Source organism: Tamandua tetradactyla, chromosome 10, assembly GCF_023851605.1.
Source record: "Tamandua tetradactyla isolate mTamTet1 chromosome 10, mTamTet1.pri, whole genome shotgun sequence".
NCBI lineage: Eukaryota > Metazoa > Chordata > Mammalia > Pilosa > Myrmecophagidae > Tamandua > Tamandua tetradactyla.
In genome coordinates this window covers 18,946,160-18,959,896 of record NC_135336.1, presented here as the reverse complement: position 1 = coordinate 18,959,896, position 13,737 = coordinate 18,946,160, and the positions used below count along the sequence as shown (strand labels likewise).

The following is a 13,737-nucleotide window of genomic DNA, read 5'->3' as shown; positions in this document are numbered from 1 at the left end:
AAGGACATATTATGCTCATGGATTGGAAGACTAAATATAGTTACAATGTCAATTCTACCCAAATTGATTTATAGATTCAATTCAATACCAATTAAATTCCCAAAAACTTACTTTGCAGAAATAGAAAAACCAACAACCAAATTATTTGGAAGGGAAGTGTGCCCCAAATTGCTAAAAATATCTTGAGAAAAAAAAATGAAATGGGAAGTCTCACACTATCTGACTTTAAAGCATATTATGAAGCTACAGTGGTCAAAACAGCATGGCACTGGCATAAAGATAGATATATTGACCAATGGAATTGAATAGAGTATTCAGAAATAGGCCCTCTCATCTATTGACAATTGATCTTTGATAAGTCAGTCAAGCCAACTCACATAGGACTCTTCAATAAATGGTGTTTGGAGAACTGGATATCCATATGCAAAAGAATGAAAGAGGATCCATTTTTCACACCTTAAACAAAAATTAACTCAAAATAAATCAAAGACTTAAACATTAGAGCTAAGACCACAAAACTTTTAGGAGGAAATGTACAAAAATATCTTATAAAACTTCTAATAGGAGGTGGTCTCCTAGACATTATACCCAAAGCATGAACATTGAAAAAAGAGACAAATAAATGGGAACTCCTCAAAATTAAACACTTTTCAAAGAACTTTGAAAAGTTTTTTTTGAAAGAACTTTGTCAGGAAAGTAAAAAGGCAGCCTATGCAATGGGAGACAATATTTGGAAATCACATATCAGATAAGGGTTTAGTATCCAGAATATATAAAGAGATTCTTCAACTCAACAACAAAAAGAAAAACAACCCAATTAAGAAATGGGCAAAAAAAACATGAATGGATACTTCTCAGAAGAGGAAATATAAATGGCTAAAAGGCACATGAAAAGATGCTTAGCTTCATTGGCTATTAGGAAAATGCAAATCAAAACCACAATGGATATCATCTGACAGCTGCTAGAATGGCCATTATAAAAAAAACATAAAATGAAAAGTGCTGGAGAGGATGTGGAGAAAGAGGCACACTTATCCACTGTTCTTGGGAATGTCAAATGGAACAACCACTTTGGAAGGCAGTTTGTCAGTTCCTCAGGAAGCTAAGCATAGAATTGCCATATGATCCAGCAATTCCATTACTAGGTTTATATTCAGACGACCTGAGGGCAGGGACACAAACAGACATTTGCACATCAATGTTTATGGTAGCATTATTTATGATTGCCAAGTGGTGGAAACAGCCAAATATCCATCAATGGATAAGTGGCTAAACAAGCACAATATATACATACAATGGAATATTATGCAGCTGTAAGACAGAATAAAGTCATGAAGCATGTAACAACGTGAATCAACCTTGAGGACATTATTCTGAGTGACATTATCCAGAAACAAAAGTACAGACACTTTATGGTCTCATTAGTAAGAACTAACATTAATGAGTGAACTCTAATAATGAAGTTAAGAACACAGCTTATCAGGGGAAAGAAATAGGGGAGAGATTGGATAATTGGTGCTGAAGGAGTATAGATTGGTGCATCAGGACTGGCTTGTAAAAATTCAGAAATGGAGCTTCCTGGACCATGAACCCCTCAAAAAAAATTTGGAAATTAACAGCACAATACTACCTGATTGTAGCACAATAATATAAGTACACTGAATGAAGCTGAATGTAATTATGATTAAGGGAGAAGAGCTGAGGCACATATGAAACCAGAAGGGAAATGGAAGATGAAGACTGAGACAGTATGCTTTAGAATGCCTAGAGTGGACAATGATGGTGATTAAATGTACAAATAAAAAAACATTTCTGCAAGAGAGAGAGCAAATGAATGTCAACATTGCAGGGTGCTGAAAATAGATGGTACACGGGAAAAAGTGCAGTCAATGAAAACTGGGGTCTATAATCAGTAGTAACATTGTAGTATGCTTCCACTGAATGTAAAAAAGGCATCATACCAAAACAAAATGTCAACAGGTAGGGGGCATGAGGGAGGGTCATGGATTCTTTGTGGAAGAAATGGAAATGTCTTCATATAGATTATGGTGGTGAAGGCATGTCTATGCACTTAGGTTGGGTTGTATGATGTGTGAATAAAACTGTTCAAAAGTGAACAGAGGGAAACAAGTGCTAAAGAAAATGCAGAGGAGATGTACCTATTCATTGTAGGTAGGGAAACTGAGATGCGCAGCCCCTTGGAGGGCAGTGTGGTGGTTCCACAGGAGGTTAGGGGTGGGATTGCCATATGATCCTGAAATCCAATTTTCAGTATACACCTGGAGGAACTGAGTGTGCGTACATGAAAGGACATTTGCACACTGGTGTTTCTGGTGTTGGATGGAGCTAGCCTAAGGGTACAACAACTGAGGAATAGAAGGGGGAATTGTGATGTATACAAACAATGGACAGCAGAGTGACTGCAAAAAGGAATGAAGTTGTGAGGCAGGCAAATAGCTGTATGAACCTTAAAGATTGTATGTTGAATGAAATGTCAATAACAAAAAAATTATAAGGCCTCAATCATATGGACTAGCTATAACATAAAAAGTCAGTGAAATGAAGTTGAGAATATGGGTTATTAGGTTGGGGACTATTGCAAGGGTTCCTGGATTGTGAGCTCTTATAGTAGTCACATATATTCAATAGTTATAACTGTTATTTCTAAATTCTGAAAAACTGAGCTGTTTGTTTATAACCTGGTCACTCCCAGAAGCTTCTGGTATTCATATGGCACCCGAGACTCAGAGTTAGAGCTCTGAATTTATCAAAGTCAGAAGTATCCCATACAGGAACTGTTTTTAAAAATGAAAACATGATCAGACTTCGAGTAGAGATATGAATGAAGCTGATCTGGACAGGACTAAAGTAAATCAGAATACAGGGTAAAGGATGATATGGTCCATATTTTAAAACTTCGATGTCTGTATGAGACCAAAGGGAGAGATGTTTATTTGGTGCAAAATTTATATTTTGGGAAGTGCATTTCCAAATTTAACTTGTATGGTCAGTTTAGTTGAGCACCATAAATTCACGAAATCTTAAATAGTGTGTAAGATCTTGCTGGTTTGTTGAGGTCAGTGTGATGCCCTAATATATCCCAGGATAATTTGGGCAGTGAATAAAGAAGTATTTGCAAGGTCCCCTTAAGGGACTGGAGAGAAAGGAGGAAATATTCAATTTCCCCACTTGGAAAATCTGTGATATTCTCACAAGCAGTAGGGACAACAAATTCAATAGGCTGAGCCCTTGATCTTGGGGTTCACCCTTATGAAACTTATTCCTGCAAAGGATAGGCCAAACCTACTTAAAATTAGGCCTAAGAGTCATCCCCAGAGAATCTCTTTTGTTGCTCAGATATGGCTTCTCTCTCTAAGTCAGTGTGGCAGGTGAACTCATTGCCCTCCCCACTATGTGGGACATGAGTTCCAGACGTGTAAACCTCCTTGGCAACATGGGACAGAAATCCTGGGATTAGCCAGGACCCAGCATCAAGAGATCAAGAAAGCCTTCTTGACCAAAAATGGGAAGGGATAAATGAGATAGAGTAAAGTTTCAGTGGCTAAGAGATTTCAAACAGAGTTGAGAGGTTATCCTGAAGGTTATTCTCAAGCATTTATACAGATATCCTTTTTTAGTTTATGATGTTTGGAATGGCTGGAGGGAAGTATCTGAAACTGTTTCACTGTGTTCCAGTAGCCTTGATTCTTGAAGACAATTGATAAAGATATAACTTTTACAATGTGTCTGTGGGATTGTGAAAACATTATGTCTGTTGCAACTTTTATCCAGGGTATGAATAGATGAGTTTAAATATCTGGATAAAGAATAAATAAACAATAGAGGGACAAAGGATAAAATAAATTGGGTAGATGGAAATATTAGTGGTCAATGAGAAAGAGGGGGAAGGGGTATTGCATGTGTGAGTTTTATCTTTTTCTTTTTATTTCTTTCTCTAGAGTGATGCATATATTCTAAAAATGATCATGGTGATGTATACTCAACTGTGTGATTATATTGTGAGTCACTGATTGTACACCACGTATGGAATGTATGTGTGTGAAGAATTATCAATAAAAATATTTTAAAAGAAGGAAAGGCCATTATGGGAAGCCACATGGCTGGCATCTGCAGGTCCTTGTTCCTGGTTTCATTGCTTCCAACTTCTGACGCCAGTGGTTTTTTCCCTAAGCATCTGTGGGCCTTCATTTAGCTCCTCTGGGACACAACTCCAGGTTCTGGCTTGCTTAGCATCTCATGGGAAGGCACATGGCAATGTCTGCTAGGCTCTGCATCTCCAAACATTGGTGTCTAGGTTTCTGCTCTCTCTGCTGGCATTCCAAGCGTCTCCTAAGGTCTGTGTCTCTTTTGGCTCTGAAACAACTATTTCCAAGCATCTGCATCTGAGGTTTTTCCAAAGTGTTTCCCCTTTTAAAGGACCTTAGTAAACTAATCAAGGCCCACTTTGAATGGGTGGAATCACATCACCATCTAATTAAAAGGTCACACCCACAATCCAGTGTGCCACATCTCCAGTAATCTAACCAAAAGGTCAATCAAGTGGATCAATCTCTGTGGCAGCAATCTAGTCAAAGGTTTCCACTCTAAATAATAGGTCTGGCCCCGCAAGATTGGATGAGGGTTAAAACATGGCTTTTCCGGGGGTATTTCATGGTTCCAGACTGGCACAACCACTAAGAACATTGGTGTACAAATATTTGTTCAAGTTCCTTCTTTCAACATTTTTGAGTTTATACCTAGAAGTGGTATTGATAGCTCATATGGTAATTCTATACTTAATTTTCTGAGGAACTGCCAAACTGTCTTTCTGGGAGGTGTCACCATTTTACAGTCCCACCAACAATGAATAAGTGTTCCTATTTCTCCATATCCTCTCCAACACTTGTTATTTATTTATCTTTGCTTTGTTGTTGTTGTGTTTTTAGTAGAGTCCATTCTAATGGGTGCAAAGTGGTACCTCATTGTGGTTCTGATTTACATTTCCCTAATAGCTAATGATGTTGATCACATGTGCTTTTTTCCCATTTGTATAATTTCTTTGGAGAAATGTCTATTCAATTCTTTTGCCCATTTTTTTTTTACTGGTTTGGTTGTCTTTTTGTTGTTGAGTTGTAGGATTTCATTATATATTCTGGATATTAAATCCTTATCAGATATGTGGTTTCCAAAGATTTCTTCTATTCTATAAGTTGTTGTGCTGATTTAAAACTGCTATTTCCCCAGAAAAGCCATGTTCTTTTAATCCTAATCCAATCTTGTAGGGGTAGGCGTGTTATTTTAATCCTGATCCAATATTGTAGGGCAGGACCTCTTGATTAAGTTATTTCCATGGAAGTGTGGCATGCCCAACTGTGAGTGTGACCTCTTGATTAGGTTGTTTCCAAGAAGATGGGACACATCCAGTTCAATGACCTTTTGATGAAATGGAGATGTGATTACACCCATTCAAGTTACTCTTTATTAGTTTCTTGGGGTCTTTAAGAAAGCTCACAGAGAAAGAGTTCAGAATCGATACAGACACAGACATTTGGAGATTCTTAGAGACAGACAGAAGCCCAGCAAAGAGGTCACTAGAAGTGGGAGCTGAAAGCAATAAAACCCAGGAGCAAAGGGACAGAAGACATCACCATGTGCCTTCCCATGTGACAGAGAAGCCCCAGACAGGAATCAACCTTTCTTGAGTGAAGGTATCCTCTTGTTGATGCCTTAATTTGGACATTTTCATGGGCTTAAACTGTTGGGGATGGTGTTGTTACAGAACCTAAAAAGAAATGTGATTCCAAATAAATCTGTCTCCAATCCTTGGAATAGATTTCAGTTGTTTGGGGGGATTAATTGGGCCACCTAGTACCAGAGCTGCAACAGAGAGGGAGAAGTAGAGGACACTATTTTAAAGTCTGCCATATCCAAATGACCTTCCAAGACCAACTATTGACAGCTGGCCAAAAGCAGCAATAGTCATAGGCTGGTCGGGGCAGGAAGCCACCTCCTGGATGCTGTCTGGATCCTCAGCTTCATTTGCTGAATTGCTCTGAAAGGTAAGAATTCCACTCAGCCTGATTTATCCCTTTTGTCACTAGTTTTCTCTTTAGCGTTTGGCCTTAATAAGAGGAATATATGACATTTCTACCTCATTCACCTTCTCTACCCAAGCTTATCCATGACAGCCTGTGAGAGATTTTCCTCATCTTAGACTGGATTTTGACCAGGTGAGTGCTGTTCTCTGTAGTCCTGGTCTCTGTTCTCTTTTGTTTTATATTTATCAGATCTAAAGTAATCTTAGAGTTATCATGCCATCTTATACATCCCTTGCTCCTAGAAGAATCTATCTAGCCATGCCATGGAGATGATCATCTAGTATTTAAAGACCATTTTAAAAAGTAATCTTTTTAAATAAACAATTCATTGAGCATGTGTATAAGAATGTTCACAGATTATAATAAGAACTAAATTGGAAATCATATTATTCCTAGGAACGAGGCAGGCTAGAAAGGGAGGGAGGGAGGGGGAAGACCCATAACACAGTTCCTTACTTAGATTGGCACCCAAAAAGAACCAATGAAAAATGCAGCTCATCAATTCCTTATTAGTATAACCTAAGGGGGAAGAACCCTTCCAAGTCCTTATAATGCAGGAATCCCAACCTCAAAGCACTTTAGAGAATGCTGGCACTCACCCCCTTCAATCATGCACTTTCACTATGCATTAAACATTTTGGCTGTACACACTGATCAGTTGTTGGATTCTTTGGCAGTACACACTGACTAGCTCTTCAATTCTTATCTGTGGCTGAGTCAAGGACCACCACAGTATCAGCCCCTGGTCAAAGGTCTTAACTTCTCCAAGAGCTCCTGGGGCACTCAAGCATGAAAAGCTTAAAACTTCCAGAGCTCTCTGGCATCAAGTTTATTAAACTATTTGCCTGTGCACACTGATTATTCTGAATTCTTTCCTGCAACTTAGTCAAGAACCTTCACAGTGCCAGTCCCTGATTGAGGTCTGAGAACTCCCAGGGCTCTCAAGCATCAGGATTAGCATGTATACCATTTGAATTTTTGATAATTTTCATTTTCATGATGGATTCAATAATGTACCTTAATTTAGACATCTTCTTGATTTTAATCTACATTCCTGTGGATGTAAACCCATTGCGAAAAGGATCTCTTGAAGTTGTTATTTTAAGTTGTGGCCCAACTGAATGTTGTTGGGTCTTAATCCAGATTACTGGAGGCCTTATGAAGAGAAAGAAACTGGAAGTCAAAGCCAAAGAGCATCATGGTAATGAGCTGGAAGTCAGGAATCAGTTGGAACTCAGAAAAGAAAGGAGAGGACAATTCCCATGTGATGGGAAAGCCCAGGAACCCAAAGATTTCCTGTCAACCAGACACCAGGAGGAAGCAAGCCTTCTAGCCAATTGGCCTCTGAAACCATGAGCCAATAAATTCCCATTGCTTAAGCCAACACATTGTGTAATACCTGTCAAAACAGCCTGACAAACTAAGACAGTATTACTTGGGCCAAGTTATTTCTATAGCCTTCTATGTGGTTTCCCACCTTGTTTTTATCCTTAATAATATTTCTCATTGCTTTCTCAGTCATGTGTTAAAATGCAAATCTAATTGTGGTGCTTCTGGACTTAAAACTGTTCTATCATTTCTTCTTCATTGTTGACACATCACATTCCAAGCTCCTCAGTTTTGTGTAACAACCCTTCATGATCTCTGGTCCCTGGTCTTCTCTGTATCCTCATACCCTCACCCTCATACTCTTCTTTCCAACACACATTACTTTTATTGATTCTCTGCATCCCCCAATTTCTTTCACAACCTCATGGCTTTGCACTTCCTCTACTCTCTGCTTTCAGTTCTTTCCTCCTCCTCCAAACCAACCTTGATCATCACTGTCTCTCTCCACCCTCAGAAAACTTAAGCCCCTCTAATATGTTCTGGGAGTTCCTATGCCTCTTTCTCTAATAGTATCTGAGAAAGCTGTCTGTGTCACATCTGTCTCCCTTAATGGAATGTGTGTTCTTGGAGCCTGAGAGAGAATTATAGTCATCTTTTGTATTCCCCATTGGAACACAGGCCTTATTGGATATTAAATATTGGATGAATACATGAATGAATGAACAAATTTATGATTTGTTTTAGTTTCTAGCTGCTAAAATAAATACTATGCAATGGGTTGCCTTAAATAACAGTAATTTATTGGCTTATGGGTTTGAGTCTAGGAAAAGTCCAAAACCAAGGTGTTCCAAGAAGACTGTGGCATTTGTGGCCTAGCTGCTGGTGATCCTTGGTCCTTGGCTTTTTTGTCACATGGCAATGTACATGGCGGCTTCTCCTGACTTCTCTTCTGGGTTCTATTGATTTCCAGCTTCTTGCTGCTCCTTCAGTTTTCCCTCTCCACAGCCTTCCTTCTAAGGCTTTCAGTAATAGGTTTAAGACCCATCTGGATTCATTTGGGCCACATTTTAACTGAAGTAACCTCATCAAAAGGTCCTATTTACAATGGGTTCACATCCACAGGAATAGATTAAGAATAAGAGCATGTTTTTCTGGGGTACATAACTCCAAACCACTGCACAATTTTTTTTTAACACATACCCACCTGGCATTTTCACTTTAGGCTGTACTTGATATTTAAACCATATTTCAAATATAAGAAAATGTTGAGTTGCAGTAAGAGAGGCCCCATATATAATGTTCTGTCTTAGGCTCAAACCCTTCTAGGATTGTCCTACCCTTTCTTACAGTAACAAAGTAGAGCTGTGGTCCTTAGCTCCACTAGGTCTTGCTTCAGCCAGAATATCCTATGTCTTTGGTGTAATATGAATCATCTCAGGATTTGAGCCCATATTCAGTCCACCCCATTCTATTTTCCTGTTTTCAAGATTGACTCTCTTCCTGTCTACCTTTTAGAAGTTCAGTAATGTAACTCTTTCATAGAAGTATGTAAAGGAGATGACATAGTATACATGTTACTGGACAAAGACTGTGGATTCTTCTGCCTGATATGCTTAATAACCAATTTCTGGATACCAGGGTTTCAAAGAGAGGAAGTTTATTACTATGTGCATAGTAAGAGAGCAGAAAGCCTAGTTGCCCCAAATCTGTCTCTATAGTAATTCAGACAGTTTTATTAGAGAAAAGGTTTGCAGGGTTTAGGATAATGTGCATGGTGACCCCAGATAATGTAATTAGAGATGATCTGATTATTGAGCATGTGCAGATTGATTACATGCTTAGTCACAGATGTATGAAAGAAAATCGTATTGCGCATGTCAAGTGGGTCCACTTTGGTTAGATCCAGCCTTGGTCATCAAGATAACTTTGGACTTGGGGTGGATTAGTTCTGGGGGGATCCAAGACTCTTCAGTAATAACATTAGGGTCTGTCTTTAGTGAGTACAAGACTCTAAAGTTGAAAAACTGGATAACTGGGTACAAATGAAGGTTAGTCAAAAGGTTTTCACAAATTTAAGGGCAGAAAGTAAGGGCTATACAGCCATTATCAGAAATCAAGCAACTGGATTACAATTTAGAAATTCAGGAATTTCCCTCTCTCTACTCCAGTATACCAGAAGGCAAAAAGGAATATGATTCAGTAATCAAAATCATCCCTTAAATCCTAATTTCTCAGTTACATATATGTCATCTGTCTAATAAATTTAGACAGCTGTGGGTTTAAATTTGGCTCCATCATTTTCTAGTTGCACAAACTTGGGCAAACAACATATCATCCCTGACACTCAGTTCCCTTAACTATGAAAAGGGGAGAATAAAAAATAGAATTAAAATGAAATAATATCTGATTTATGTATCTTTTCACAGTATTTCAAGTAAAGAAACCTGATCTAAATATCTCTGAAAGAATTTGATTTTCTTCTGCTGTTGCTGGTGTAGTGGAAAGTTGTCTAAAAGCTGTGTTTACAAAGAGTTCCCACCAGCCTGCAGGTTTCCACTTCCCTCTTGAACTCATGTGCCATATGAAAGCCTTTTTACCTTGCAGTTGCATCTTTTCTTGGTGGCTTCATATTGTTTTCCACCTTCTGTGGCAATTAATACCTACACACAGCATCTATGGAGTTTAATGTACTCTTGATGGGTCGCTTTGTTTTTCCCCTTGATTTAATCCTAGAGACAAATCTGTAGGTAACTATGACTCACTCCCAAACAGAAAAAGAAAAAGAAAAAAAGAAAAGGAATTCCCTATGGGATAATATCTTATAGGTTATAGTAGCAAACTGCCATGGCTTTGCATTCTTTTCTGAAATACCCACCATAGTTCTAGCAATTCTATTTAGTTGTACAAGCTGTTCCCACTTTTGGAATAGGCCATTCATTCTGGCCTATTCGTTTGAAAACTCACAGTGCTAATCCCCACAGAAAGGAGGTTACCTTCGGTCAGCAGGTCCTCAGGCGGTCGGCAAAGGTACTGTTTAGTCGCTGCCAACAACTATACAGCCTTGATTCTGTGAGAGAAACAAGAAGGCACTTTGTGTTCCGACTCTGGATACCAGTGACACAGCTCTTCCCTATTCTCTACTTGGCTAGGCCAGTAGCTTGCGTTAGTGGCTATGCCAGAGAAGAGCAGATAATCCCGAGCACCAGGACCAGTAATTTCATAGTCTTCCTCAGGACATCTTTCTATCTTTTCAGTCTCAGACATTCTGAGTAAGAAATAATAGTAGCAGTAGTAATGACATTTATGCACTGCTTTATAGTTTACAGATGACATTTTCACCCCTTATATCTCACTGGTCTCATTTGGTACTTACAACAACCTTCTTGAGTTAGTTGTAGCTATAATTCTCATTTAACAGGTAAGAAAACCAAGGTTCAGAAATGATTTCTTTTCCTAAGGCCTCTGGGGTGGAAAAGGTGTTAAAAGAAGCTTAGTCACACTGAATCATTATATCAATATTTCTTTTTAGTTTCTAGTGTATTTGAATAGCCAGCAGGAAATATCTGAAATTGTGGAACCGTAACCTGTACAATACATTGAAATTTGCTCTATAACTACCCTTTAAACTGTACTTTGAAACATCACTTTTCTGCATATATGTTTTATTTCATAATAAAAAACGTTTTTAAAAACTGTGAACTCCCTCCCCCCAAAAAGAAGCTTAGTCTTTCAATTGTCACCAAACATAAGTATTCCTACAGACCACCTCTTAAACTTATTTGTCAATATTTTATTTATTTACTAGGCAGTTACATAGTACTTAACAGGTCTGAGGCAATGTTCTAAGAGTTTTACAGATAGTAAGCCATTTAACATAGCTCATTCATAAGTCAAAGTCTGCCTTCCTTTTTTTTTTTCTTTTCTTTTCTTTTTTTTTAACCTGTACCTTGGTCACTTTGGAATTTATTGGAAATGGATAATGACTTTCATATGAGTGTTCTCATATGGTACTTTTTTAAATCAGAGGGATTTGATTCACTGTTTCAGTTATCACGAGGCATTTTCAAAAGTCAGTCTTTGCCAAATAGTTTCAGTATGGTTTAAGTCTTTATATTTGCAAATCTAGCAGGTCTTTCCACTATCATCTCATTTGTTTTAAGACAAAATAAACTACCTCTAGACAGAGCTAAAGTCTCAGCCAATGAAACCTGTATCCTAATGAGCTCTCTATTAAATATCTCCTCAGAGACTGGCAGTTTGTGTTCATTAGCTCCTAGAGAGCTAGAGAGCATTATGACCAGCCTCTCTTGGAGGCAGAGTAGACTAGTGACCAAGGTGGGCTCTGAAAATAGATGTTCCGACTGTGAATCTTGGTGTCCTTCTTTCTAGCCAGTGATCTTGGGCAAGTTACTTATTCTTTCTGTGCCTCAGTTTTTCCATCTGACAAATGGGAATAGTAATAATATCAACTTTTTAGAGTTGCTGGGGGGAGTATAAATGAGTTCGTAAAATACATAATGCACTTGGAGCAAATAAATAGTATCCGGCGTGTAGTAAGGGTTAATTATTAATACCCTTGGTTTGTCCAGAACTAGGGCTATTAAGTTGTTCCTTTTCCCATGTCTAAGGATGAAATTGCTAACAAGCAAATTTATAATGCAAATTACTCATACTGATCCTTTCATGTTTACATTCCATGTGAATTGAGAGGTAATAATTTGCACCTCACTTGACTTAAGCCTTTACTTAGCTCTTGGGGAATTACACAACCTATTAGACTCAGCATAACAACAAACATAAAAACAAATTTTAACAAACATTAAAATTAACCTTTAATTCATTAGCTCCACAAAATGAGTCACATAACATCACTGGTTTTGGGATACCCCTACCCCATTAAACATAAATTAAAATGTGATGGAAGACTCCATGTATGTAAGGTAATGTGACTTTGGTGAGAAATTTCAACTTATTCTATACCTGATAACAGTGTTAGAAAGTGTCTAGAGAAGATGGGTGAGTAGGCAATTTGGAACAAAAGACTCAGAAAAATGAAAGATTTATATGCATAAAGTTGAAACTACTGACATCTTACTTGAGAATTACCAAATTTGGCGAGATGTGATCTAAAGTCAACTAGGATTATTTTAAACTTTCAAGAAATTATTAACCCTGAGGTAAACTGATCTAGAATAGAGGTCAGCAAACTGAGACTTGGGGCCTAAGTCCTGTGTTTGACCCTTTAGGTAAGAATTTTTTTTTTTATATTTTTAAGTGAAAAAAAGTGAGGACAAAAATATTTTGTTAGTGTGAAAATTCAAGTTCCCGTAAGTAAAATTTTATCAGAACATAGTCACACATTCATTTGCATATTTGCAACATCAGAGTTGAGTACTGAGAGAAATCACATGGCCTGCAAGGTCAAAAATACTTACCTTCTGGCCCTTTATGAAAAATGTTTGCTGTTCTCTGCTGAAGAGCAGAAATTAGCAAACTACAACTCATGAGCCAAATCCAGTCTGCTGCCTGTTTCTGTAAATAAAGTTTTATTGGACTACAGTCAAAAAAAAAATGTGATGGAAGAAAACTTCTCAGCCCATCAGATTCCTGGTGTCTACAGGCTGATATTCTGCTCTTGAATCTTTTCAGCTTGAGCCTCCTTACCTCTTAATTAGTTGCCTAGGCACTCACTCCACATCTTCTTGGAACTTGTGCTTTTTGTGGAAGACAGAAGTGGGGTTAAGGAGGAGTGTCATATCAAACCCCTGATGCTCTTTCTAGCTGAGATTCAGACCTTGTTAGGAAAAGCAGGGTGGCTGGAACTCGCTGAATTGCAGAGTAGTCCCTGTGGTACTGTCTCAGTAGGATTTGTTGGAAATACTCCCACTGGGGTGCCAAGGGAAGCCATCCACAAAGAGGTGCCTCTTCTTGGAATTTGCTGCAATGCCACCTGAGGAGGTATAGGGAGAAGCTGTAGGCATAAGACAAGTGGAACACAGAAGAACCTCTTCCAACTTCAGTGTCCCTCAGGCACCTTCTACTGCAAGGCTCAGCTTAAGATTCTGCTGGTTGGCAAAGATGAAATATTTATAGGTTCAGTCCCATTGCTGCAGAGCATGTGGTGAAGGGTGGGTTTGGATATTCGAGGCAATAAGTAGATAAATAGCTCAATACACCCAGTGATGCCTCTATCTATTGGCAGATCTGCATGGGAAGTCAAACTCTAAGCAGAAGAATTTTTCTTTAGTGAACACAGGATTGAATTTCAGACTTATTTGAAGCCTAAGCCTGCTGATGGATGCTCCTAGTT

The 13,737-nt window shown here is 38.3% G+C and overlaps 1 protein-coding gene across 3 annotated transcripts in view; it reads right to left on the bottom strand.

Annotated features, from left to right (window-relative positions):
- The window catches only part of LMLN (leishmanolysin like peptidase), a 271,959-nt gene that overhangs the window by 27,074 nt on the left and 231,148 nt on the right, over positions 1–13,737 (bottom strand). For 2 of the 3 annotated variants that reach the window (XR_013158484.1, XR_013158486.1), the window contains 2 exons: positions 13,092–13,377; positions 10,421–10,494 (listed from right to left, as the gene is read on the bottom strand). The gene's annotated coding sequence lies outside the window, so the exon portion shown is untranslated. Of the gene's footprint in view, positions 1–5,092; positions 6,053–10,420; positions 10,495–13,091; positions 13,378–13,737 lie in introns of those variants that run through there. The other variant, XR_013158485.1, reaches the window with a different exon arrangement.